This window comes from Caloenas nicobarica, chromosome 17 (assembly GCF_036013445.1).
Source record: "Caloenas nicobarica isolate bCalNic1 chromosome 17, bCalNic1.hap1, whole genome shotgun sequence".
NCBI lineage: Eukaryota > Metazoa > Chordata > Aves > Columbiformes > Columbidae > Caloenas > Caloenas nicobarica.
In genome coordinates this window covers 1,033,334-1,045,373 of record NC_088261.1, presented here as the reverse complement: position 1 = coordinate 1,045,373, position 12,040 = coordinate 1,033,334, and positions in this window count along the sequence as shown.

Here is a 12,040-nt window from a genome sequence, read left to right as displayed (position 1 = left end):
CATCTTTCTAATGAAGACATTACACCGATCTTATTAAAAACATTGGGATTTTCATCTTAATTGAGAAAACAGCGTTTTTCAGCTGTTTCAAAAGAAGAACAAACCCCAAATATTATCAGCCCATCTTTTAGATGATAACAGGGGGGTGAGGGGGGAGCTCTGTGAGGAAAGATTTCAAAGTCTGCTTTGTTTCCAATCAGCTTTGAAATCAACACACAGCCCTGAGAATTTTCCTCTTCAGAACTACAGTGTTTAATTCTATTTACTACTTCCAGGCAATTCTATATATATACACACTGAAAAACTCAACCAGACCACTTTAAACAAATCCTCCTGCTTTTTCAGATGTGTCATTTCTCCTGCGGGTAGGGTTGCAGGATACAGATCAATTAAGTTAAAAACGAAAACAAGACTGGGAGGAGAGGCAGGGGAAGAAAAGGGTTTGTTTTGTCCCCGTGCAGCCCTCCCTGTGCGATCTGGCTCAGGTGTCCGTCTCGCAGACACCTTTACTGCAGCTTAAGGAGGGCTTTAGTGCAGATGTTTTCAAGGACCTTTCCTTAACTGGGCCAGTTGACAGCAGCTGGAAATCCAGCCACCCATTTGTGTGCAGCCTGCGCTAGCCCTGGCTGCCTGCGCCGTGTCGCACCGCGGGCAGATGCGCTTTGTGAGCCACAAATACTTGTGGTCGGAGTTACACCAGGAATCCCATTTCCTTCCCTCTCCCAAAATGAGGCTATCCGCCTTATTCTTCTACCTGACTGTTACCAAAGGCCTTTTAGATCATCTGATAAACTGTTCCAGAAGTCCAAACTAATATTATTAACTATGAATCTTCTCCTATAAATAATTCCCAGAAGTAGATCAATGCTACAACCGAGTCAATGGATTCACTGGAATAATTTCTTCCTGTTACTCCTGGATTTTTTTTTCCTTGTCGCCACTAATCAATTATGATGATAAAACTACCCTGGAACATCCCCAAAATAAAGATAAACAGTGTGTATTATCAGAGGCTGGGAATGCGCGCAGCATTGAAGATGCGTTACCTTCTCTGTGGCACATTTGTTTTCCCCTACAGACAGTTAAGGGAAAAAAAAGAGGAGGCACAGTAAATGAATGGTCTGGAGGTAACACAGCATTAATTCCCTGACCTTCTGCATTGAGTGACTAAGAATCTCAATCTCAATTATTCCTTTCATGATGGAATCTAAAATAGACACAGCAAGTCCTCACATTCCTGCTCAAAAGCAGGAGAGGTGGAATGAGATGAGCCAGCCCAATCATTCCGTACTGAAACCACATTCATTATCGGTTCCATGTCATTCAAAAAAATTGACGGCAGGAGAAAGCAAGAGCATCCAAGGAGAATTACTGCAAAATGTGCACTGACAGTATCTGTATAAATACAGACACACTGTTATATATGCATATGCACTTAAAATTCACGCGTCTGAAGCTGAATCGGGGGTAGGAAAAACAAGTCACTCCCTAGAGGGCATCATCACTATAAATTTCCAACAAGCAGATCAAAATTGCTGAAAACACCCTTGATAAGCAAAACCGCCTCTCTGTAGATGGTGGGGATCCTCGCAATTATGTGAGTTCATCCCACCGATAGGGACAATCTGGGGGACCCCGTTACAAGATCTGGACACGCCACACGACCCGGGGAGGCTCAGGGATGGGGGACCACGTGTGATGAGGCACAAGGAGAAGGTAAAGGGAGCCATTCATCCCGTGGGGTTAATTGCTCTGCAGATCCTCTCTGCTGCACGGTCACGTCCCAAAGTGTCTGCACTCGGTGGCTGACCCTATGGTGAGAACAAAGAGTTTTTCAGATTTGCTTGGCTGTTGGGAGCACGAGGAAGACACGTCCCGCCGCGTCCCCTCGCCCAGAGGAGGGCCACCGTGGTGGCCGCGTCCCGCCGCGTCCCCTCGCCCAGAGGAGGGCCACCGTGGTGGCCGCGTCCCGCCGCGTCCCCTCGCCCAGAGGAGGGCCACCGTGGTGGCAACGTCCCGCCGCGTCCCCTCGCCCAGAGGGCCACCGTGGTGGCAACGTCCCGCCGCGTCCCCTCGCCCAGAGGGCCACCGTGGTGGCCACGTCCTGCCGCGTCCCCTCGCCGAGAGGGCCACCGTGGTGGCCACGTCCCGCCGCGTCCCCTCGCCCAGAGGAGGGCCACCGTGGTGGCCGCGTCCCGCCGCGTCCCCTCGCCCAGACGAGGGCCACCGCAGCGGCTGTCACCAAGGCTCCCCGGTCGCCCATCCCGGATTTACCTCTGACACCAGCCGCTGCCCTTCCGGCGGCAGACGTTGCCTCCGGCAGGGCCTGGCGCGCACGTGGGAAGCTGCAACAAGCCCGGGAGACAAGAAGTCACACGCAGCCTCTGGCCGTATCTTAAATTCCAGCATTGTACGTCAGGAAGAAATGTGCCTGGTAAATGTAGCTGTAACTACATTAAAACACGATAATTTAATTCTAACCGCATCATTAGGGAGGTGCAGATCAGATAAGCACGCAGGAGAGACGGAGCTGGCGTTTGCTGCTGCGCTGGGCTGGCGGGAGCCGCGTCCCGCGGCACGGAGCGATCCACCCATCGCACATCCCAACCGCAAACCACCTTCCACCAGGGACCGTTCTTCTCCCATGTTTAAGAAGTTCCTCACCTTTACGCATCCTCTCCCCTTAGATTTAAAACACCGATGTGCCGACCGTCAAGGCCCTGGACTCCCGGTCTGACTTCTGGGCAGCCGTGAGATTAACTCTGTTGTTCCAAATCATCTTAAGCAGCGGTTAATGCTGAACTTGTGCTTGTACCTTTGCTGAATCAGGGCTCTGCCAACTTCCTGCTTTATTTATTTGGCTTTTTGTGATTGCTGAGCCGCAATGGCAAGGATCCTGCCTTGAACCTCCCGCGGGACTTCTCGTGATGAAAGGCAAAGGCTGCAAACGCTGCGGAGGCTCTGCTGCGTTGGGAGAGTAGTTTCATGAAGATTCATGCCTTTCATATTGTTCTATGAAATTAAAGAGCAGAGCAAAATCACTTTTGAGGAAGTGAAGATCTACAGCAATAGTTTGGGTATAAACATAATTAAGCATATCTGACGCTTCTTGGCCAAAGTTCAACTGGAGTTTTCATCGATGTTAAGATCAAGCTATGCAAATAATTTGAACAGGCTTCCTCAGGAAAGTAAGATGCAAAAGAGATTTCAGGTGACAAGATCTATAATGATGCTCCCCTTGGCCCTTCTGAGCCAGATCCAGATTTTTGGGTCCTTCATTTCTCTTCCTGCATCATCCACCTGCCACGCGGCAGCTTAATATTCACACTTAACTGTGTGTAAAAGCCTGTTCAAGCCACAGCTGACAACACAGCAAACCTGGTTTTCAGACTCCAGATACGCTTAGGAACCGATTACAGACAAGCAAAATCGAGCTGCTCCTAAGCTGAGCTTGGAGCATCAAGCTTTGGTGGCGATATTTAGAACTTTGAGTCCCTGGGTAGGAAGTGGTTTTCTAAAATGTCTGGTTTTTTCTTTTCTTTCTGTTTAAAGCAAATGTATAGCCTTTGAAGCTCTAAGGGAAGAACTTGAAGAATGTGACCTTTACAGCTTTGATACTAGATGACAAATAAAAATAATCCAAAGGACAATCCCTTTAAAAGTATATGTGGCTATTACTTAGCGAGCAGAGAAAGGAAGCAAGGACGACATGTTTTGCTCGGAGGCCAAGATTGACAGCAGCCTTTTATGTTTTCCTTAAAATATTGGTGGGACAGCGCGGCCCTGGCAAACACCTGCTGTGCGCGCCACTCCTGCGGGGTTCTGCGGGAGCGGTGGGGCGGCCGGGCCCCCGTCCCGCCAGCCCCCGGCGCTGGCGGCTGCAGGAGGCTCAGGCGGGACGCGCGGTGACTCTCCAGAAGGTGACATTTGCTTCACTGGCGCTTGGGAAAGTTTCAGCTTCACCTTTCCGTGTCAAAATCTCTGCATCGTTTGGGAACCGCGCCTGGGGGCCCACCAGGATCCTCAGCAGCTGCTCTTCGTGCTGTTTCTTATCAGGATGCTCTTTCAAGGAAAATAAAAAAACTTGGAAAATTTGGGCAATACTTCGCTGGGGTGGACAGAGTCTCCTGGACTTGTTCTTCCTGACCGCGGCCGTTCTGGAGCCGTACATCATCAAAGCTCTGTCGCTCCCGTGATGTATTAGTGCAGCGCATCACCAGAGCAGCGTTGCCGCAGTGATGCATGGCTCGTCACATCCCGTTGGCCTCGCGCCGCCCCAGCCTCCGCCAGCAAGAACGTGTTCAGGGCAGCCGGTACATTTTAATTTATGATTTCCAAAAACTTTTGGAAACTTGCACTGTTGATTTTGAAACTCAGATTTATTTCCTTTTGAGTACCCAGCTGTTACCGTATGGTTTCTCTATGGTACCATTTACCATAAATATAAGATGGCTGGTTCAAATCAATATGGGGACAATATTGAGTTGTTCCGTATCAACAACAAAAAAATAAAATTAAAACCAGCACAAACTTAGCCGAGAAACTAATAAGAAGGCAAACTCAATTACTGTTTCATCTGGCATTATTGTAGCTTTGCTGTGCTTTGTCAGAGACTTCTCCCAGGCAAAACTGGAGAGATTATCTTGTCTGGATGTTATGAAGTAGCTAATCCCTTCCGCAAGTGGAGGAGAGCCAAATGTTTCGCATTGGGGCAGCACAAGTGTAAATATGGTGACAAAGTGCCACCACCAGCTCCCTGCCCTCGCCTCCACGGCAGCTTTCTGCACCGCCTGCATCCTTGTGGGACACCATGATTTCTCCAGGATAGGCCAAAACACGCCCCCCCGCCCCACCAGCACCGGTGGGTCCGGGCACACGCACCAGCTCTGCTCACTACAACAATTAATCAGTTTAACGAGACCAGCAGAACCAGCACTCAGGCAGCAACAGGCACCGCGGTGTGCAGAGGCACCGGAGCCGGCAGCAGCTGGGGAGCAGCTCACCCAGCCCCAAACATGCAACTGGGGGCGAGGGCTGTGGGAGCCACGGGCTGTCCCAGCACCAAGAACCGGGTCGGGAACGGCCTCAGCGAGCGGGGACGGCGCGGGGGGACACGAGGTGTGGGGGCACACGAGGTGTGGGGGGACACGAGGTGTGGGGGGACACGAGGTGTGGGGGCACACGAGGCGTGGGGGGACACGAGGCGTGGGGGGACACGAGGCGTGGGGGGACACGAGGCGTGGGGGGACACGAGGGCCATGGGCAGGGTGAGTAAACCCCCCGGAGCCAGCGGATTCAGCCCGCTGGCTCCTCTGCTGCTCGTGGCGAATAAGAGGGAAAAGGTATTTTTAGAAAAGCGAGAGGCCGCTGTTCAATGTCACCGTGCTCAATGAGCAGCTCTGTTCCAGCTCTGCCGGTGGCAGACGGCCCCGCCGAGCAGCGAGCGCGGCTGCCGTGAGCAAAGTGCTGCTGGGAGCGGGGACCCCCTCCGCAGGGACCCCCTTCCGCAGGGACCCCCCCTCCGCAGGGACCCCCCCTCTGCAGGGACCCCCCCTTCCGCAGGGACCCCCCCTTCCGCAGGGACCCCCCCCCCCGCAGGGACCCCCCCTCCGCAGGGACCCGGGATGGTCCCCAGGCGCGGGCAGCACCATTCCGGGCAGAGCTGCCCGGTGCAGAGCGGAGGTTTGACCCTGCTGCAGTGGGAAGGGGACGGAAGCGCTGCCGTTCCTGCGCCGCACCGCTGGGCAAATATATATATTAAAAAAAAAAAAAAAATCCAGGGCCATTATTTCCAGTAAAGACAAAGTCTTATTTTCACATAAGAATGACTATTGTTCTGTTACTTCATACTTAAATGTACCCAGTGTAAGGTTGCCTTAAATAGGAATTCATAAAGGTTGAATCTTTAATCACACTGTACGTTAACCCAGAGCACCCTGTTTATTTAAACAGCACCAAGATGACTAACGCCTTTGGGCTCCACAAGAAATCTCCGTTACAGCCCTGAGGAAACAAGACCCACATCCCTCATGTACCAGCATCTCCAGCACAAAGCCCGCTTGCTGCCCCTCTTCCATAACGATCACGGAGACAGAACAACCGCTCACCCGCCCGTCACCCCCGAAACCCAGAGCTCAGGTAAAACCTATTTGCAAAGCTGAGGAAATGCAAAAGGTTGCTCAGCTGGAAAAACTGCCCAGGCACTCAGTGCTGTCTGCACAGATGCGGCTGGGTATATATAATATACACATGGATATATTTAATGATAATTACTTCTTTTCAGCAGCAAGCAATGTGCCTGTTACAACCAAAAATGATTTTGCTATTTCGACGTTGGGAAATCTGCAAGTCAAAGGTGAGGGAACGACTGCACCAAGCAGCCAGTATTAAAAAATCACAATCTGGCAGCAGCAGCAGCCTGCGATTTCTGGGAGAGCTGGATTGCCAATCATTTTTATACCTCTGCGCTTTAAATAGCAATAACGTGTTGAATGTGAAATTGCCTGTGCTGATGTGGTTTGCTTCACGCTATTAAAATACAAGCGTTGGGACACATATTACACATTTGTGATTCTTCAAAGACATTGTTGGGGGAAAAATACAAACTCCAGGAGAAATTTGGGGAAGGGGGAACCCAAGAGGTAAAGGGGGAGGGAAAAGTGGACAATCAGGTCTCTGAAAGATCACAAGGATACAAAAGGAAACAGGGAAAACACTGTTTAGCTCAAATACGCACAGGAAACAGCCAATTACTTCAAAGTCATTGGAGTACATTAAGTCACGGAGATTATTTCCTATAAGATTGATTCCCTGTCCGATTTCCATTTGTTTTGCTCTGCTTTGGCCCATTCCAGAAGAACACTTGGCCCAACACCTGAGTGCCTGTTTTGGATCTCGGCTGCGGGATGGGGGGTCCTGGGGGGGGAAGAGCAGGATGGGGGGTCCTGGGGGGGGCACAGCGGGATGGGGAGTCCTGGGGGGGGCACAGCGGGATGGGGGGTCCTGGGGGGGGGCACAGCGGGATGGGGGGTCCTGGGGGGGGTGGGGCACAGCGGGATGGGGGGTCCTGGGGGGGGCACAGCGGGATGGGGGGTCCTGGGGGGGGGGGGCACAGCGGGATGGGGGGTCCTGGGGGGGGGGGGCACAGCGGGATGGGGGGTCCTGGGGGGGGGCACAGCGAGGGTGAGACACCAAGAACTGGGATGAACATCTTCCCGATGGGGAACAAAGCAAAGAGATTTAAGGTCCTGCCATACTCCAGAGTTTTATTAGTCCATCTGCAGCAGATACAGGACTGATTTTTTTTATTAATATTTTTAAGAGGATAGTCATCCCAGTAAAGTCCTAGTAATAAAAGGTGCCAGAAGGGAATAAAAACTGAAGTATCTCTGTTCATCATAGTCATGGGCCCTGCGCTCTCTAAACAAGGTCAGGCAGAACCAGTGCCCGAGCCCGCGTTTCCCAGCGCTCCCTGTCCCCCCACGGCTCCCGTGCTCCCCACGCTCCCACTTCGCTGCAGTTTGTCACCAGCAGCAACTTCACCTTGAACGGCAACAACATCCCCGTCCGTCCCGCGGCTCATCGCTGCACCCCCAGGCCTCAGACCCAGGCAGACACAGAGTGCAACACAATCAACATTAAAAGGCTGAGAAAATTAACTCTAAAACGTTCGATGCGAAGAACAAAGACTTTAGACACGAGCTGGCAGACAAATCGTGCTCCGAGGAGAAGCCAGCCCAGGCGGCGAGTGCAAAGGTGCTGTGTTTACAGCAGTTGTAACGCAGAGGAGATGGCAAGTGAGGTATTGATTTGATAAACAGATGAATGCATCGGAGATGCCAATAGGAAAAAAAAAAGAGGTAGATGGAGAGACAGGAGAACACAGGAGAAACAGCTGTGTACACCGAGATGCACGAGATGTTATGGAAAATAGAAGGTCATTGTGATCCACGAAATTCTCAAAAGAAATAGGAGAGGTGGAGATCGCAGGGAGACAGCAGATGTTTTCATGGCAAGACAATGATGGAACCGTAATTACAGCAAGATGGAGCATCCTGCATAGTCACAGCAACAAAGAAACAAAACAAAACCCCAAACCAGACATGTCTGGTTGGCAACTGGAAAAGGCTACAAAAAGGTAATAAGCATTTAGCTCTTCTATTACCCAGGGTCAGACAAGCGGAAGCAACAGGGCACCTCCTCAGTGCAGAGCCCGAGAGGTCAGGCTGTAACAAAACCCATGTATTTATGTGGGTCTCACACACAGTAGAGCTGGGGGCTCAGAAATCATTTTTTTCTCCCCATTTTCAATAAGGGGTGCAGGCACGCACGGCCTGAAGATGTTCAGCAGACAAGGGGGTGAGTGCTTGTCTGGTTCCTGGGCAGACCCAGCCCAGGGGCAAAACCCGAGCGAGCGGCGGAGTCGGGTCCGTCTGGACAGACGGACACAGCCCCGGGATCGCGCTGCTCTTATTGGGTGCCGAGATCTACTTCCAAACACAAAAGTTTTTCAGTATCCACGTCTACAAGTCCATTTTTCAGTGTGAGCACAGTGAGCTCACTTCATTTTGGCTAGGGGGAAAAAAAAAAAACCTGATTTGAAAAAAGTAATCTTGCTTCTGTGCGCAGGGGTAGCTCTGTGCGGAAAGCTCGCCACAGTCGCTGAGAAAAACATCCCAGCAAATCAGGGGTCAGTCTCTGCAAGTGAAAAGTAATGCTTTTCCGTTATCATCTCAAGTCCAGACACTGTGTAAAGACAAATCCGCACAAGCAGAGATACAATCGGCACCTGCGAGCAGAGAGGAGCATGCAAAGCATGTAGATCAAGGGCCTATAGACATCTTATGGCTCACATATACGTCTTCCTTCAAGGACTGAGAGCCTGGATGCTTCTCTTGCACTAATCAGGCAAAAACAACTCAGGCTTGCTGTCGGCAGCACAAGGCTCAGCTTATGCTCGAGTGCCATCTGCTGCTCCGCGCCCTGCCGGGGACATAGCGGGACGCAGGCACCGGGGACATAGCGGGACGCAGGCACCGGGGACGCGCTTCACCCATCTGTTTGCTTGGGAGCTCAGCAGCCCCCGTTTTCATGCCTGAAATCAGCAGCAAAGGTGGAAGGAGCAGCACCTGGGGGTGCGTAAAGGGGACAGGACAGGTACAAAATAGAGGGGGAAAAAAAAAAAAAAGCGCCCAGACCAACTTTTCTCCGCTCTGACTCTTTCCTCAGCCGGGGCGCGCAGAGCTCCACGCTGCGCACGGACCGCGTGGGACGCCCGGTGTGTCCCCAGCGGCGCAGCGCGGCGCCGCTCGCACAGAGCTTGTGCTTCAACACCCAGAAACGCAGCAGAAGAATCAGGGCTATGGCCTTGGCAAGGCAGCCAAATGCTTCTTTCCTGCTCTGACGAAATAATCCTCCCATGGAGAAGACGCGTCTCCTGAGGAAGGGCTGGGCTCCCCACTGTCCCTCCCAGTGTCCCCTCCACGCTGGGGACAGGAGAGCTTAGGAGGGGACAGGATAGAACCACGAGACACTTGTGTTGCTGTCTGCAGCTACAAACCAAAGAGCACTTCTTGAGGGGGCCAGAACCGCAGTTCAGGTGCACTCGGAGAGACACACACACTCCACCCAGACAACACACAGGAGCAAACCCCAGATCTACAAATCACTTTGTAAGTGCTGTTTTCCAGAAATGAGGGCACCTCACTTGAAAGAGCATGAAACATCTCATCAGCATTCTTGAATCCAGACTGCAGGGTTCAGGTATAAAAGAAGAACATCACACACGCAGCAGACGGGGTTTTGAAGCTGGGACATCAACCGCACAAACCAGCAAGTCCCTTTGATCCCAGGTCCCGTCTCGGGAAGGCTGACACCTCGGTGCAGTCACAGCAGCTCCCAGCGCCGCCTCCTGCGAGGATGAGAATGCCGTCACAAACACCCAGCCCCGGGTTCAGGCACGAAACCACGTACCTGGGAATCTGCAGCAGCTCTTCTATGCTCTCGATTCGGCAGGAGGAGGAAAGCTGCGGCGCACACCTCGCAAGGGCGCTACGGGGCTAGAGAAGGGCCAGCCCCGGGTGGCGGGGGGCGCGCGGCACCCACCCGTTCCCGTGTAAGAAGGCAAATACGCCTTGGACGCTTCAGCCTGGAATGGAGACAGGTTACGGCAAAGAAGCCTGTAGACTGCCCGGCAGTATAGACAAGGCAAAGCAAGGGCCGTTACTCACCTTTCCGTGGTACCAGGAGGATGGATTACCCAGGGATGCTTTCAGGCAATTTAAAAAGCAAACAGGAAGCACTTTTTTCACTCACGTGTAATTAAGTTGTGGGACATATCGCCACAGGATGTTGTGAAGGTCAGAAGGACAAATGGACTCAAAATGCCATTACACAAATTCACCAGAGACAGTTTATGTGTGCCTATTAAGGGCAATGCTGTGTGCAGCTTTTGGCTCAGAAGTCCCGGCATTGCTTGTGGCTGGAAACTGGGAGCGTGTTGGGGCAGAACTGCTCCAGAGTGGATCCATCTTCTGTCCCTCCCACCCAAACTACCCGCAGTGCCAGGGCGGGTAGAGGCCGGGCAGGCCTGGCTCTGAGGGGCTGCAGTGACAGTCGTACAAGAACCGCTCACAAAACGGCTGACACCCTCCCCCAGGTGCCACCATTCCCGCGGTTGCCCAATACAGCCAGAATTTTTTCCTCTCACTTTGCAGTGTTGCTGGTTTTTCTTTTGAAGGGGGCCGGGAAGGAAGGGCAGAGGAAGCAGAGGTGGCTGAAGCCAAAACAGAGCCCCTGAGACAATAAACTAAATGCAAGCCACATGTTCTTTAATTCTCACTCAGCAGCCTCTGACACACAGGCTTCCCAGGGACAGCACTGAGGGGACCTGACAGATTCGGTGACACAATAGAACGAAAGAAAGAATAAAGTTCTCACCTGATTTTTTTTTTTTTTTTTTTTTTAATCTTTAGAAAAAACCCATGGCCAGTGAAGTTTCCACCAGGGTCCCAGGGTGCCAGGACCGGCTGCAGACGTGGCTGAGCGAGGTGAGAGCTGAACCGCTCCTCGTGTCGGCAGCTCGAGTGCCAGTGCCGGACAAGGGCACCATTCTCCTCCGCCGCTCCAAACACACCCTCCGGGCTCCTCCCGGCTCCCTCACTGAAGAGCCTTTCAGGCTACGAGCCACAGGAAAAACCATCGTGGGCTTTGCCCAAGGACCGGCCCTGGGGCTCCGGAGGGTTTGCCAGGAAGGCGCCGTCACCCAGGGACAAGCTTGGGCTCAGCTGCCCGGGGCAGGGGCTGTGGAGCGCGGACCCCGGGCCGGGGAGCGCCCCCCATCCCCACCCCGAGCTGGGGAGCATCCCCCATCCCCACCCCGGGAGCGTCCCCCATCCCCACCCCAAGCTGGGGAGCATCCCCCATCCCCACCCCGGGAGCATCCCCCATCCCCACCCCGAGCTGGGGAGCATCCCCCATCCCCACCCCGGGAGCATCCCCCATCCCCACCCCGAGCTGGGGAGCATCCCCCATCCCCACCCCGGGAGCATCCCCCATCCCCACCCCGAGCTGGGGAGCATCCCCCATCCCCACCCCGGGAGCATCCCCCATCCCCACCCCGAGCTGGGGAGCATCCCCCATCCCCACCCCGGGAGCATCCCCCATCCCCACCCCGAGCTGGGGAGCATCCCCCATCCCCACCCCGGGAGCGTCCCCCATCCCCACCCCAAGCTGGGGAGCATCCCCCATCCCCACCCGGGAGCGTCCCCCATCCCCACCCCGGACCGGGGAGCCCAAGAGGGGGTCTGGGCTTCCTGCGCAGGGAACTCGGGATCGCGCCTCGTGGCTGGCGGGAAGCTCTCCAGGAGGAAGTGATAAATTAGGCGTCTCCAGAGACCTCATTCATTTTGCCCGTAATAAAATTACCACTTTTCGAAAGGGAAAAGCCCCTTTGAATGGCTCTAGTCAAACTAACCCCGTGGGATTGCTTAGCACAGACGCACGTGTGCTCGACCTCGGGTTTGCAGCCAAGAATTACGCA